The 15,664-nt window shown below is 46.5% G+C and overlaps 1 protein-coding gene across 1 annotated transcript in view; it reads left to right on the top strand.

The window, feature by feature from the left end:
- Positions 1 to 15,664, top strand: part of KCNH5 (potassium voltage-gated channel subfamily H member 5) — a 178,340-nt gene that overhangs the window by 76,355 nt on the left and 86,321 nt on the right. The gene's annotated exons all lie outside the window — the stretch shown is intronic.

The raw sequence follows: 15,664 nt of genomic DNA, 5'->3' as shown, positions 1-15,664 counted from the left end.
GTAACCGCAGGTGTGCCAGTAAAAATGCTACTGTAACCTCATTCCAGCTTCAACTCCTGCAGGTGTTCACCACATAGATGTGGGCATTTGATGGGTTTTTTGTTACAATTCTTGGCACTTCCATTCCCACTTGCCTGTCAGCTGCAGGGGACTTCTTGAAGCAAATCGAGAAGAGCAATTTAAACAGAAGGTTCCTTCCAGGTTCAATCCCTGGCATCTTAAGGGTAGAGCTCCTGGGAGAGAACACCCACCTGAAGCCCAGGTGAGCTTCTGCTAGTCAGGGCAGACAATATTGAGCTAGATTTAGGTAGGTAGCTGTGTTGGTCTGACGCAGTCGAAATAAATAAATTGTCCAGTAGCACCTTAGAGACCAACTAAGTTTGTTCTGGGTATAAGCTTTTGTGTGCATGGTATCTGAAGACGTGTGCATGCACACGAAAGCTTATACCCAGAACAAACTTAGTTGGTCTCTAAGGTGCTACTGGACAATATTGAGCTAGATGAGTGTTTCCCAAACTTGGGTCTCCAGCTGGTTTTGGACTACAACTCCCATCATCCCCAGCTGGCGAGACCAGTTGTCAAGGATGATGGGTGTTGTGGTCCGAAAACAGCTGGAGACCCACGTTTGGGAAACACTGAGCTAGATAGACCAATGAAGACAGAGGGAGGTCTGAGCTATGAGTCACCTCGATAACCATTCCCTACAATGAGTGGTCTCATTGAGATCAATGGGCATGACTGACTTGTCCATTAGTCAGAACAGAAGTTAGTTGGAGACAACTCTGGCTGGCCTTTCATGTGTGGGGGTTGTTTTTTGGGTGGGGTGGAAGTGGTTTCACCCCCTGATGCTGTCAGCCCCACAGCTACAAAATATGGGTTTTGCAGAAGAGACTATAGTTTTGCAAGGTGGCAGATAATTCTGAGATCATTTGAAGTTGTGTTCGCTGATCGCAAAGACCTAATATTTTGTAGGCTTCCAATGATTCAGTTCAGTGTTAATTTTTTGCTCTTCATCCTTCGCAAACTGCTGTCTGCTGATTCGTCTCTCCCTCTCTCTCTGTGTGTGTGTGGATTAAGCCCTGAAGCTGGTTAGTGCATATGGTACAGTTCTAGTCAGGGTCACACGCCAATAATGATTAAAAGCAACGCAGAGCATGCCCAGTGGCGTCTGTGGCAGGACATCGCACAGCCTTCCTCAGCTGGTGCCTCTTAACTCTCCAGTCGCCTGCAGGCCCCCGAGTTAAGGGCAAAAGTTTCCCGCCTCCAAAAGCTCAGTGGGCAGAGAGGACTTGTCTGTCCCTCGTGGAAGATGAACAGTTGTGTGTTTATAGTGCTGCTAGGCTGGATTTTCATAATGCAGAATTAGAGGGGATTTTTGCCTTCCCTCTGCACGCAATTAGTCTGGCTTTCCAAACAAAATAAAGTATTTTCTTCGCTCTCCCTCTCTGTGTTTTATATGTCGGGGATCATGGCAGCCATTCGTTGTTCACGATGCATTAAAAGAGTATTTTACGGGGATTAGAATTTATGGGGATATGTGACGTCCCAGCTCTCCCTCCAGCACAGGCTGTTTTTACTGTCTGCTTGAAATGGGATTGAGGTTTTATGTTTCCAGAGTGCAGGGTGAGGCCGAGGGTGGTGGTGGTGGTGGCGGAAAGGGCACCGATGGGGGAAACCAGCAGAAATGAGGAGCTATTGCAGGCTTCCTCAACCTGGAGCTCTCCAGATGTTGTTGGACCACAGGTTATGCTGGGGTGGGGCTTATGGAAGCAGCGGTCTGTCTAGAGCAGCTGGAAGGGAGCGGGTTGGGGAGGCTAATCCCAAAGGTTGGAGCAATTCCATGATTAATAGCCAAATTTAAATGCCTGACAGTTATCCTCTTGATAGTTCACATAAGTTAAGCTCGCACTACAGCAGAAAAATGGGTCCTTTCCAAAGAGGTTACCTGAGATTCATGCAGAGAGAGTGGGACAGAATCAAAAGCCATGTTTCCTAATACTAGGGGGCAGAAACCTTTTCCAGACATCATCATCATAATCATCATCATCATCATTCCCCACTCCCCCCCCATAGGACTCAAGGAAGCATACAGCTAAAAAAAAAATAAGAACCACTAAAAGCATACAATTCTAATTATTAAAATTATTATTAATTACTTGCAGAATACTTAAAAACTCAGTGCAGATAGGATTTGAGTAGGAACAGCAGTGGGGTGAAATTTTCTGCTTTTCTTTTGTGATAATGTGAAGGTATAGAGCAACTATAATATGCAGCATAAATTGGAATTGTGGGGGAACCAGGGAGGGAGGGGAAGTCATAGGTGGAGTGATTGATTGTTAAACTTGAAATGTTGTTGAATTGTTTGTTTGTTTAAAAAATAAAAATAAATTTATTTTTAAAAAATTAAACATTGATAGAATTAAAAGCATATACATATATAAAATATATAAAAACAAGGACCGCATGTCCCTTCCGGACGGCCTTCTGAAGCCCACATACCAATGGTGGAGGTAGGGAGGGCAGAGACAGAAGTGGGTAAATCAATGAATGCACATTTCTACCTTTGTACATTAGCCCTATGTAAGAAAATAAGGTGTCCCTGCAGGATCAGGCCCTTGGCCCATGTAAACCAGCCACCTGTACTCACACTGGCCTCTAGGAAACCCACCAGCAGCACCCAGCAACAGGAGTGCCCTCTGCTCCTGTGATTCCCAGCAAGTGGTATTCAGGAATTTGCCCCCGGGGGCTTGTATGTGAACCTTAGATGCAGCAGGGGGCAGTGTGGTGGGGTGCTTAGACTGCCAGGCTAAGTCTGGCAGCACCTCCTAAAGTCTCAGTAAATATCCCCTTCAAAATCCACAATGCACAAGAGACTGTCTGCTCTTCAGGCTCAGCCTTGTGTTTGCAGTCAATCAGCTTCTCATATGTCGAACGCCACCCTTTCAACACGCTCACATTTCATTGGACAACAGGACGAGACACCCTGACACCCTCTCATTCTGACCAGGAGAGAGAGGCAAAAGAGCTTATCTCTGTGAGCAAGTACAGCAAAAGCTGATCTCTCCACAACTACTGATGGATGGGGACGACGCGGGTGGCACTGTGGTCTAAACCACTGAGCCTCTTGGACTTGCAGATCGGAAGGTTGGCAGTTCAAGTCCCCATGACAGGGTGAGCGCCCGTTCCTCCTGCCAACTTAGCAGTTAGAAAGCACGCCAGTGCAAGTAGATAAATAGGTACCGTTGTGGCGGGAAGGTAAACGGCATTTCCATGCGCTCTGGTTTCCATCACGGTGTCCCGTTGCACCAGAAGCGGTTTAGTCATGCTGGCCATATGACCCGGAAAGCTGTCTGTGGACAAACGCCAGCTCCCTCGGCCTGAAAGCAAGATGAGCACCGCAATCCCATAGTCGCCTTTGACTGGACTTAACAGTCCAGGGGTCCTTTACCTATCATGCCCACACCATTTTGTGACCCTGCCTCTCTTTCTGCTCTTTTAGATGTGGAAACCATTTTGTGTTAAGCCACCCCCTAAAGCAGTCGAAATTCCAAATGCGCCCACTGGCTTTAAAAGGTTGGCAGCCGCTGATCTAGTGAACAGAATATGAAGTGCAATGTTTATTGAACACACACATACAGACAAGAGCAGGAATGGAAAGCAAGTACTGCATATCATCCGAAAATGTCTTTCCCATGGCTGGCAAATGTTACGGTACCTGCTTATTGATACACACACACACAAAAAAATACTACGCTCCTCTTTATGGTTCTGCACTACTGCATTAATGTCACTCTTCTTGTTGGACAGGGGGAGATAATGGATCACCGAGGAGCTATTTATCTTTGCCTCACGCTCCGTTATAAGAGAATTGCAGTAGCCACACAGAGAGTGGTTTTTTTTATATGCACTATCCAAAGATTTATATGCACTATCCAAAGATTTTCATAGAAGCCCGGGGCCACTCAGCCCACTCTCTGCCAAATCGCCATGAGATCCAGGAAGTTGTTTGGTTTTTTTTATTTTGAAGGTGCTCCCTCCCTCCCCACCCCCCGGCCAGCATTTCTCATCGGCATGATGCAAGCTAGGGCAAGAGTTGGATGTTATTTGCTTGGATCTGTCTTGCATTCTCTTAATGATGGCCAGGTTGTTTAGTATTAAGAGAGCAGCCTGCACGTTCATTGAACCCCATGAAGCTGGCTCATACTGGTGGCCGCAGTGACTCATGGGAGCCAGCAGGGGCAGTAGTGTCCTCTTCGTAACCTTCAGGATGAGGACGGGGCAGGGCAAGGTGGTGATGAGGTTGGGGGTGAAATCTGGCTTGGTGATGGTCCTGCAGGTATGTTCAGCACAATTCAGAGGATGCCACTAATAATAATAATAATAATTTATTATTATTTATTTATTTATTTATTATTATTAATAATAAAATAATTTATTTTATGGGACGCGGGTGGCGCTGTGGGTTAAACCACAGAGCCTAGGGCTTGCTGAGAAAAAGGTCAGTGGTTCGAATCCCCGTAAAGGGGTGAGCTCCTGTTGCTCAGTCCAGCTCCTGCCAACCTAGCAGTTCGAAAGCATGTCAAAATGCAAGTAGATAAATAGGTACCGCTACAGCGGGAAGGTAAACGGCATTTCCGTGTGCTGCTCTGGTTTGCCAGAAGCGGCTTTGTCATGCTGGCCACATGACCTGGAAGCTGTACGCCGGCTCCCTCGGCCAATAACGCGAGATGAGCGCCGCAACCCCAGAGCTGGTCACGACTGGACCTAATGGTCAGGGGTCCCTTTACCTTTATTATTTATACCCCTCCCCACTACACACATGGCAGGCATGTAGGAAACCAGCATAGCAGGAAAAAGGGGTTGCTGACACCCTAGCCTTTAAAAATAAATAAATTAATAATTAAGGGTGTTTCACCACAGGTGATCATTCTAGTGTGTGTTAGAGGATGTGGTTGGTGCTGTGGTCTAAACAACTGAGCCTCTTGGGCTTGCCGATTGGAAGGTTGGCAGTTTGAATCCCCATGACGGAGTGAGCTCCCGTTGCTCTGTCCCAGCCCCTGCCAACCTAGCCGTTTGAAAGCACACCAGTGCAAGTAGATAAATAGGTACCACTTGCGGCGGGAAGGTAAACGGCGTTCCCGTGTGCTCTGGCCTCCGTCACAGTGTCCCATTGCATCAGAAGCAGTTTAATCATCCTGGCCACATGACCCGGAAAGCTGTCTGTGGACAAACGCCGGCTCCCTCGGCCTGAAAGTGAGATGAGCACCACAACCCCATAGTCACCTTTGACTGGAATTAACCATCCAGGGGTCCTTTACCTTTTACCTTTACCTCTAGTGTGTGACACACACACACACCCTGCCCCCAAGTTGTCATGGGCAGTCTGAACAAGCTCAGTGTGGGAAGAGCCCTCTATCCAATGCCCACTAACCAAATTCACACACACACACATATTTAAAAGACATACTTGTTTAAAACCTACAAAAGTTAAAATACTAAAACAGATTTAAATTGCTGAGAAGGCTCTCCTGCAAAAGTCCAATTTAAATATGACCTATATGTCATCGTCTGTAAGCAATCACCATCACCAGAAGATGATTGGGGGGGGGGGTAAGCCCAGACCTGCGTGGGCCAACATTGTGCCGGAGTGCAGTCAGGACCCTGGACAGAGACAAGGGATCTGATAGACCAAGCACCCCCAAACTGCGGCCCTCCAGATGTTTTGGCCTACAACTCCCATGATCCCTAGCTAACAGGACCAGTGGTCGGGGAAGATGGGAATTGTAGGCCAAAATATCTGGAGGGCCGAAGTTTGGGGATGCCTGCTCTAGAATGATAATTTTAGTGCATTTTTGTAAGCATTTTTTTTTACTATCCACATTTTTAAAAGCAATTTCCCCCAATTTAGTGATATTTTTCCAGTGTGACTTTCACTAGTATATGCATTTCTCTCCACACGTCTCCCCTAACACACACATTATTGTGTAGACCAGGCACCCCCAAACTTCGGCCCTCCAGATGTTTTGGCCTACAATTCCCATCATCCCTGACCACTGGTCCTGTTAGCTTAGGGATCATGGGAGTTAGTTGTAGGCCAAAACATCTGGAGGGCCGCAGTTTGGGGATGCCTGGTGTAGACAATATTGGGTTGGAGAACTTCGTCACACAATTTGGGAAAGTGACAACGTGGAAGGATAGCTACTTTTCAGTTTGCATTTTGTTTCAGAAAGTGTGAATGAAAGAGTTTCCCATTAAAATCCAAACTAAACAAAGATTCTACCACAGCCCTACGTCTGAATAGATAGGCACATGACCCAATTTACCTGAAAATCATTCTGCAATCTAGGAAAGGAAGGCAGTCCCAGAGTGTCTGAGGCATGGTACTGAGAGAAATACCTTCTCTCTCCCCGCACTGCTGCTTCAGCAGTTTATTTATTGGTGTCAAATCCTTTAAAAAGCTCAACAACTTTGGTTGGCCCTCACGCATGTTCACTTCATCAAATCTGGCCCTCTTTGAAAAAAGTTTGGGCACCCCTGATTTAAAGAATTTAAATCTCATCACTGATGATGAGATTCAAAGGAGAAGAAAATGGAGAGATCTTGGAACTTGTGGAGAACAAAGGCGAGGAATGTCGCTTTGGGGCAGCAATGTACTTCTTGGAGTATTATGGGATGGAAGCGCTGATCTGGGGAGGAGGAAGGGCAGAGTTAACCTTGAGATACCAGATATCTGTACTGAACAACCACCGTATTAGTACTGCAGGCGCCCAGAATGGATTGTAACTGGAGATAATGTAAAATACTTAACACAGTAATATTAGAAGATAAGGTCACATTAGCAATGGCGAGTGGGAAGTCATTTAATCAAAATTGTATTAATTTGGTATTAATTTGTAAAGATTGGGTTGAAATTTGGAAAAATCAATAAAATTAATTGGCAAAAAAGAAGAAAACCATTCTGCAATCTATTTTGTTTAAGAGGCTGCTTTTCTTCTTTAGGAAAAGCTCCCCTTTTTGCTCTGCTCCTGTCATCTCCTGTCTTGTCAGTCAGCCACTTCCTTTGACATCCAACTATGTGTCCTGTGCAAGAAAAAAAAATTCAAGAAATTTCTTCTTCACAATTTATTGCATATTGATGATGACCGCGACCAGCTTGAATTTCTGCGCTTGCCCTTCTTTGTGCAATAGCCACCCACCTTGTTCCTGCAGGGCAAAGAGACTCTGTTCAGCCTTTCACACAGCAGTGGAAGAAGCAATATATATATATATATATATATATATATATATATATATATATACACACACACACACACACACACACACACACACACACACACACACACCCATTAGAGTCCTACAGGAGTTGCACACGCAAATTGGTATGTCCTCTTCAGCTTTAATAAAGTTTTGGAATCCCAGGGCACACAGGACGCACCGTCAAGCAATTACTTCTTGATTGCTTTTAGCAATAGTCATCTCTCCCCCCTGCTTCTCCCTCCCCCTGCCCAGTATTTGCTCCATAAGCCAAAGGGATGTAGTTGCAGGTCAAATGTTGGCAGGGAGCCCAGTTTTAAACAGCAGGGGTCCCTTTCCTGCTCTTGAAGGTCTCCTTCCCCTTCTTTCCCAATAATTCAATAATGGATAGCTTGCCCACTGTGGGCTAAATTCAGCAAATGTGACTTTTAAAAAAGTGAGGGCATCAATCCTAGTTTTTATCCTTCGTGTGTGTGTGTGTGTGTGTGTGTGTGTGTGTGTGTGTGTGTAATCAGTTCAGTGTGAGGGTTTTGTATAGGGAGGGGGGACTTATAATGACTGTTGAAATTTTAAATACTCATACATTATGTGAATATTTGCTCTCTTTATAGATTAGCAGCCATTTAGGGCCAGGGGAGCAAGAGTGAGTGAGTAATTAGATTGGCCCTGACGGCTTGCATTCCAGCATTACTTTAACTTGCTTTGACGTGCCTTTCGGGAAAGAGAAGGGGGACCGGTTAGGTTTCCTGCATCAGCCCTGCTGTGGAAATATATCTTAATCAGTGCAAGTGGAAAGAGAGAAAACATGCTGTGTTTCATGTTCTGGTCCAATGCCAGAACTCCAAGAGGGAAAGCAGTGAGGCTGGACACAGGCAAGGTTGAGGATTGCGAGACCATGGACAGCTCCAAGGAGGCAACTTGCTCTGATGAAAGCTGGTAGCCAACTTAGGCCTTCTATGCCTCTGGCTCTGGGCTGTTTCCTTTAGAGCAGGCACTCCCAAACTTCGGCCCTCCAGATGTTTTGGACTACAATTCCCATCTTCCCTGACCACTAGTCCTGTTAGCTAGGGATCATGGGAGTTGTAGGCCAAAACATATGGAGGGCCGCAGTTTGGGGGTGCCTGCTTTAGAGACTTGCAGAGCCTTAAAGAGACAACTCCCTGGCCTGAAAATGAACACTCCTCCTTTGTTCCATAGCATCCCTCCTGGTACAGTCATACCTCGGTTTAAGCATGCTTCGGTTTGAGTACTTTCAGTTTAAGTACTCTGCGGACCTGTCTGGGCCGGATTAATCCACTTTCCATTACTTTCAATGGGAAAGTACGCTTCAGGTTAAGTACCGACTTCCGGAACCAATTACACTCATACTTTGGGTTCAGTACGCTTCAGGTTGAGTACTCCGCGGACCCATCTGGAACGGATTAATCCACTTTCCAATACTTTCAATGGGAAAGTTCACTTCAGGTTAAGTTCACTTCAGGTTAAGTACCGACTTCCGGAACCAATTGTGTACTTAAACTGAGGTACTACTGTACTGCCAGACTGGTGATGTGTGGTAGGAGCCATCTGGCTCAGAGGGAGGTGTCTGTGAGGGTCCAGGATCCGGCCTTATAAGCCCTGGTGCTCTGAGAGGTTCCTCTGGGAGTTCTTATCCAACTGCCTTAGGTGCAATGCTCTCTCAATCTTCCACAGTTAGCTCTGAGCCCTGACCTAGACCCAGCTCCCCATCTGCCGTCCCCACAGCCTCTGACTTAGCTGTGATTCCTGTGTTGCAGTGGGGTTGGGATAGATGAACCATTGGGTCCCTTCCAACACTACAGTTCTATGATTCTGTGTCCAGATCACTGCTGGATACAGGGGCCACAACACCATGAGGCTTCCTTTATCTGCCCAGTTCTGTCACGCATGCTTCGCTATGATACACAAAGTAAATTCTATTTATTGAAACGGAATCTCCCCAACAAAGATTATCCATTTGGAAATGAAACTATGGAGAAGCAGCAGTTCACATCCATTGTTTACCAGAGGAATAAAGGGAAACAGTAGGAAGCTGACAATGTCATGAAGACAGGGGGATTTATCTTTGCAAAAAAAAAAAAAAAGTGTTATTGTTCCTTCTGCTGAGGCAAAGTATGTCTTAAAGATTGCCAGGCTTGGAATGTACTTCTAGACCAGGGGTCAGCAACCTTGTTCAGCCGTGGGCCGGTCCACCGTCCCTCTGACCATGTGGTGGGCTGGACTATATTTTGGAAAAAATAATAATGAACAAATTCCTATACCCCACAAATAACCCAGAGATGTATTTTAAATAAAAGGACACATTCTACTCTGATTCCCGGACAGTCCGTGGGCTGGATTGAGAAGGCGATTGGGCCGCATCCGCCCCCCGGGCCTTAGGTTGCCTACCACTGTTCTAGACTCTAGGCTTGCTGACAAATAAGCTGCACTAGGCTGCCTCACTTTGGCATTTTATCGACCTATTTATTGAGCATTCGTCCTGATTTGCTGCTGGGTAGGAGAACATTTGAATTTGAGTTTGACCAAACTTGATCACTGCAGATGGTGACAGCAGTCACGAAATTAAAAGACGCCTGCTTCTTGGGAGAAAAGCAATGACAAACCTAGACAGCATCTTAAAAAGCAGAGACATCACCTTGCCGACAAAGGTCCGTATAGTTAAAGCTATAGTTTTCCCAGTAGTGATGTATGGAAGTGAGAGCTGGACCATAAAGAAGGCTGATCGCCGAAGAATGGATGCTTTTGAATTATGGTGCTGGAGGAGACTCTTGAGATTCCCATGGACTGCAAGAAGGTCAAACCTATCCATTCTTAAGGAAATCAGCCCTGAGTGCTCACTGGAAGGACAGATCGTGAAGCTGAGGCTCCAATACTCTGGCCACCTCATGAGAAGAGAAGAATCCTTGGGAAAGACCCTGATGTTGGGAAAGATGGAGGGCACAAGGAGAAGGGGACGACAGAGGACGAGATGGTTGGACAGTGTTCTCGAAGCTACGAACATGAGTTTGACCAAACTGCGGGAGGCAGTACAAGACAGGAGTGCCTGGCGTGCTCTGGTCCATGGCGTCACGAAGAGTCGGACACGACTAAACGACTAAACAACAACAAACTGTGGGAGGCAGTGGAAGACAGGAGTACCAGGCGTGCTCTGGTCCATGGGGTCACAAAGAGTCGGACATAACTAAATGACTAAACAACAACAGGAGAACGTTATCCAGAGTGTGTGTATGTGTGTGAGAGACTTGAACTGGAAAACAGGCTGGGAGCTGGAGAAACAGAGACATGCTTGCTTTGCACTGAATCCAAAGCCATGATGAATAGAGAAGCGAGATCTGTTGAGGTGTTCATGCTGTGAGCCCCTCCATCCTATGCCCAGGTTGGATATACAGTGGTACCTCTACTTACGAATTGAACGCGTTCTGAACACACATTCGTAAGTCGGAAAAATTTGTAAGTCGAATCCCATAGGAATGCATTGGGAGAAAAAATCCGTAAGTCGAAGCAACCCTATCTAAAAATTCGTAAGTAGGAAAAATCCTATCTAAACCGCATCCAAGATGGCGGACGGAGCTCCGTTCGTAAGTAGAAACATTCGTAATTAGAGTTATTCGTAAGTAGAGGTACCACTGTATGTGTAAATTAAACCATATGTCCTAAAGGCATGGCTGTTCCTGGAAACCTTCGTTCCAAGGAAACAACCTTGGGTAAGAACTTGGAACCCCTGGACTCTCCAAATGCTCAGTTTTTGAGATGGTGAGTAATGAAGTTAGGGTCCAGCATCTGGGCCCTGCTTATCAATTGGTGAACAATAGCGTTTATTCTGAAGAGACTCTAGCTTTCCCCTCGGAGGAAAACACACATAGCCCAAGCCATCCTTCCTGAGAGATTAGTTACAAATAATGAATGGGTCAAGGAAGCCTTACAAATTCATGGCAATCGATGATAAATTTCCTAGCGAATGTGGTGAGTAATGACTCCTGGCCTCTGCTTTAGTTATTCAATGCACGATCCAGCCTAAGTTGAACATTGTTAAGTCCCATTGATTTTCATTGGGGGAGATTTTAAACGGTGCTCATTTCTCCCACCGAAGTCGATGGGGCTTTTAAAAAAAGTGCTTATCTTTTGGCTGGAGCATACATGCCATTCTTTATCCAATTAAACAATTTTAGCCTGTCTTGTCTTAAACAGTCTCTAAAACTGGCCTGAGAGTTCTGTTTGAAACTGGAGTGGCCAACATTCACCAGAGTCATTCCTTATCTTGTGATAACTTTGTTCTAGTATATATATATATATATATATATATATATATATATATAGAGAGAGAGAGAGAGAGAGAGAGAGAGAGAGAACATGAGATCCCTTTTGCATTGCAAAATGAAGCCACTGGATGAGGCCAGGAGCAGCTTTTCCTCACCCCAAATGTAGAAATGTATCACCAAATGACAAGACCCAAGATCTGCATGAAAAAATAAAATCATCTGCTACAGGGCCGTCTTAAGGGTATCCAGCGCCGTGGTGCAAAATCCCTCCGGCGCCCCCCCCCGCTTGCTAGGCACCGTTGGAATGGCGGCTAGCAAGCCTGATGTTGCGAGGGGACGTGGCGGGAACAGCACACCGAAAGGAGCCCTTTCGGGCGCTGCTCCTCACCTGGGCGGGCTTGCTAGGCACCGTTGGAAAAGCAGCCAGCAAGCCTGCTGTTGCGAGGGGATGTGGCGGGAACAGCGCACCGAAAGGAGCCCTTTCGGGCGCGGCTTCCGCACCCCCTTGCAAGCCTGCTGTTGTGAGGGGGCGTGGTGGGAACAGCACACGGTGGAGAATACAGTCGACCGTCCCCTGCAACGCGGCGGAGGGGCAGCGGCAGAGCTAGGCTGCTTCAGCAGCAGCGCCTCGCTCGCCGCCTCAAACATGAGCAGCGTGCGGGGCTGCTGGGTGCCCCAGCCCAGCGCCCCTGATGAGGAGGCACCCTGTCGCACCGCGCTACTAAGCCAAATGGAAAGGACGGCCCTGATCTGCTAACTTATATGTATAAAACACAAACTTAGAAATGACTACAGTGGTACCTTGGTTCTAAAACGTAATCCGTTCCGGATATCCGTTCCAAAAGCAAAGCGTTCCAAAACCAAGGCGCTCTCCCTTAGAAAGTGATGCAAAATGGATTAACCCATTCCAGACTTTTAAAAACAACCCCTAAAAGAGCAATTTAACATGAATTTTACTACCTAATGAGACCATTGATCCATAAAATGAAAGCAATAAACAATGTACTGCAGTCACATAATCAATCAATCAATCAATCAATCAGTAGCTGAACGGGGTTCCACACAGTCACAAAAAACAAAACGAAAAAGAGCTGCAAAAACAAGAACACAAAATAAATAGCAAAAACAGACAGACCTCAGCATAACACTCAAAAAAGAAAAGGTGTGGCACTGAAATCGTCAGTGTAACACTCAAAACAGAGCACGTTCGGCTTCTGAAAAAAGTTTGCAAACCGGAACACTTACTTCCAGGTTTGTAGCGTTTGGGTTCCAAGTTGTTCAAGTAGCAAGGTAGCATTGGTCATGTCAACACCATACATTCAAAGTACTTTTATACTACTCTAAGAGCCATGGCTTCCCTGCAAAGAACCCTAGGAACTGGAGTTTGTTAAGGGTGCTGGGAGTTGTAAAGATAAACATCAGCAAATTACAGTGCCCAGCATTCTTTGGGGGAAAGCCATGACTCTTAAAGTGGTATAAGAGTCCTTCAAATGTAGGCTGTGGATGTGACATATGAATTACATGGAAGTCCAATACATCTGTCCATAGAGGAGGAGTCTGTGACCAGGTGACTGTGTGCCTGCTCTCTGCTGATGGACAAGTTCAAAGCCCACCTCCTCTTATAATTCTTCTTTATCTTTAAGCTGGAACCAGACAAATTCAGGTCCAGGTTGGGGTTTGCTATCTGCCTGGGGAAAAGGGAGGAAGGGAACAACTAGCTAGGGAAGGAGGGAAGGTTTGGGCAAAAGAAGGGAGAAGCTGGCTAGTGATAGCAGCAGCAGGAAGAGCAGGTAACACAGAAAAGACAAACAGTTTGGAAAAGCCTGCAATCTGAACCACGTCTTCTTAGAAGTAAACCCTATTGAATTCATTGGATCTTACTCCCAGGTAAATGGATCCTGCCTCCTCTTATTATGTTGGGGAAATGAGCTGGAATGTGGTGTATTGTCTCGCAGAGGTGTAGCATGTAAAATTTGAGCGCCAGTCATTATGCTCCATTGAATTATGCCCACACATAATTTATTGCATACAATTGTCAACCAGGCACATGCCTGCCTGTAGGAGGTAAATTTTGCTGCCTGCCTGATGACCAGTGAGTCTTCCATGAGCCCTAAATATTTAGAGACAGGCATATTCCAATGCCGGTGCTTGCTCTGTTTATAGAAGTCATCCAAGTGGGAATTTGGAGGCAGAAATCCAAAGCTTCAAAAGGGGGAGAGGACCACAGCTCAGCAGCAGAGCATCTGTTTTGCATGCAGAAAGTCCCAGGGAGAGAACCCTGGCGATCTACTACTGTCAGTCTGTGTTGGCAATACTGAGCTAAGTGTGCTAATCATTTGTTTGCTAAATTTTATCCAACCTTTCTCAAGTGTAGCTGGGCTAGGATCCCACCACCGATTGAGGAAATGGCCACCTTTTGTCTAAAGCATGGGTAGCCAAACTAAGGCCCGGGGGCTGGATCCGGCCCAATTGTCTTCTAAATCCGGCCCGCGGACGGTCCAGGAATCAGCATGTTTTTACATGAGTAGAATGTGTCCTTTTATTTAAAATGCATCTCTGGGTTATTTGTGGGGCCTGCCTGGTGTTCTTACATGAGTAGAATGTGTGCTTTTATTTAAAATGCATCTCTGGGTTATTTGTGGGGCATAGGAATTCATTCATTCCCCCCCCCCAAAAAAAATAGTCCAGCCCCCCCGCAAGGTCTGAGGGACAGTGGACCAGCTCCCTGCTGGAAAAGTTTGCTGACCCCTGGTCTAAAGGGTAGGCCGGCCCTGAATGTAAGACACATGGTCCCTCTACCTTGGGCACAGGGGGCATGTGGCCCTCTGCATTGTGTCACAATCTGGGACATGGGAGGCAAGAGTCCAGGGCTGGGATGCCGGGGCTGGAAAAAGGGTCTCACTGGTGGGTCCACAATCAGGAGCAAGTCCAATGGAGAAGGTCAGGATGCAGGATAACTGGAGAGCAGGCGCAGGCTACTGTTAGGCAGGAGACCACATTGCTGTGGCCAAGACCAAGGCTGAAATGCAGGCCTTATATAGTCCTCATAGAATCATAGAGTTGGAAGAGACCACAAGGGCCATCCAGTCCAACCCCCTGCCAAGCAGGAAACACCACCAAAGCATTCTTGACATATGCCTGTCAAGCCTCTGCTTAAAGACCTCCAAAGAAGGAGTCTCCACCACACTCCTTGGTAGCAAATTCCACTGCCAAACAGCTCTTACTGTCAGGAAGTTCTTCCTAATGTTTAGGTGGAATCTTCTTTCTTGTAGCTTGAATCCGTTGCTCTGTGTCCGCTTCTCTGGAGCAGCAGAAAACAATCTTTCTCCCTCCGCTATATGGCATCCTTTCATATATTTGAACATGGCTATCATATCACCCCTTAACCTTCTCTTCTCCAGGCTAAACATACCCAGCTCCCTAAGCCGTTCCTCATAAGGCATCCTCCTGAGCTTGCCCCCAGCTGCAGTGCATCATATCATCTGACTGTGACTTTCTGTCCCCATTGGGACTCTGATCAAGGTAAAGGTAAAGCTCAAAAGAGTTCCTCTCCTCCTGCAGCCTCCAGGTGCCTCTCCCACTGGGACGCTAAGCTTGCTCTGTTGTGTTCAGAGGGCCTGGAACTCATCGGAATAAGAATCCGGAAGCAGCTGAAGCTTCACAGATGTTGCGATGAATTCAAGGTCACACTATTATGAACGTTCTGCCTGTGCAAACGCATCAGCGCTCCAGACCAATGACCCTCCCTTCCCTGGCTTGCTGTTCTTGGGCATCTTCCAACCTCGGCCAACCAATTTGGTGTGGGGTGCAGGATTTGCAATGGGGAGGAGGGGGGAAAGCCCCAGAAACTCAGGGCTTCCACTGACAGGGTTCCTTAAGTAATTTCCTGCCCATTCAGTTTCACATGTTGGTTCCTTCCTAGTTTACACCCCAAAATAAGACTCCTATTTTCCCTTTCAGAATCCCCCTTGACTTTTCAATGTAGCCCCGGGGTGGATTCACCTATTGGGAGAGCGTGTAGGAGGGGCACAGGGCAGTTGACCCGGGCACAAAATTGTTAAGGATGCAAAATTTCAACACCCGGTGCTGCCTTAGCACAGCTGCTGCCTGATTTTGTTGCTGGACTCCATTGA

The sequence above is a fragment of the Zootoca vivipara genome, chromosome 1, assembly GCF_963506605.1.
Source record: "Zootoca vivipara chromosome 1, rZooViv1.1, whole genome shotgun sequence".
NCBI lineage: Eukaryota > Metazoa > Chordata > Lepidosauria > Squamata > Lacertidae > Zootoca > Zootoca vivipara.
This window is presented reverse-complemented; position numbering and strand designations above follow the sequence as displayed.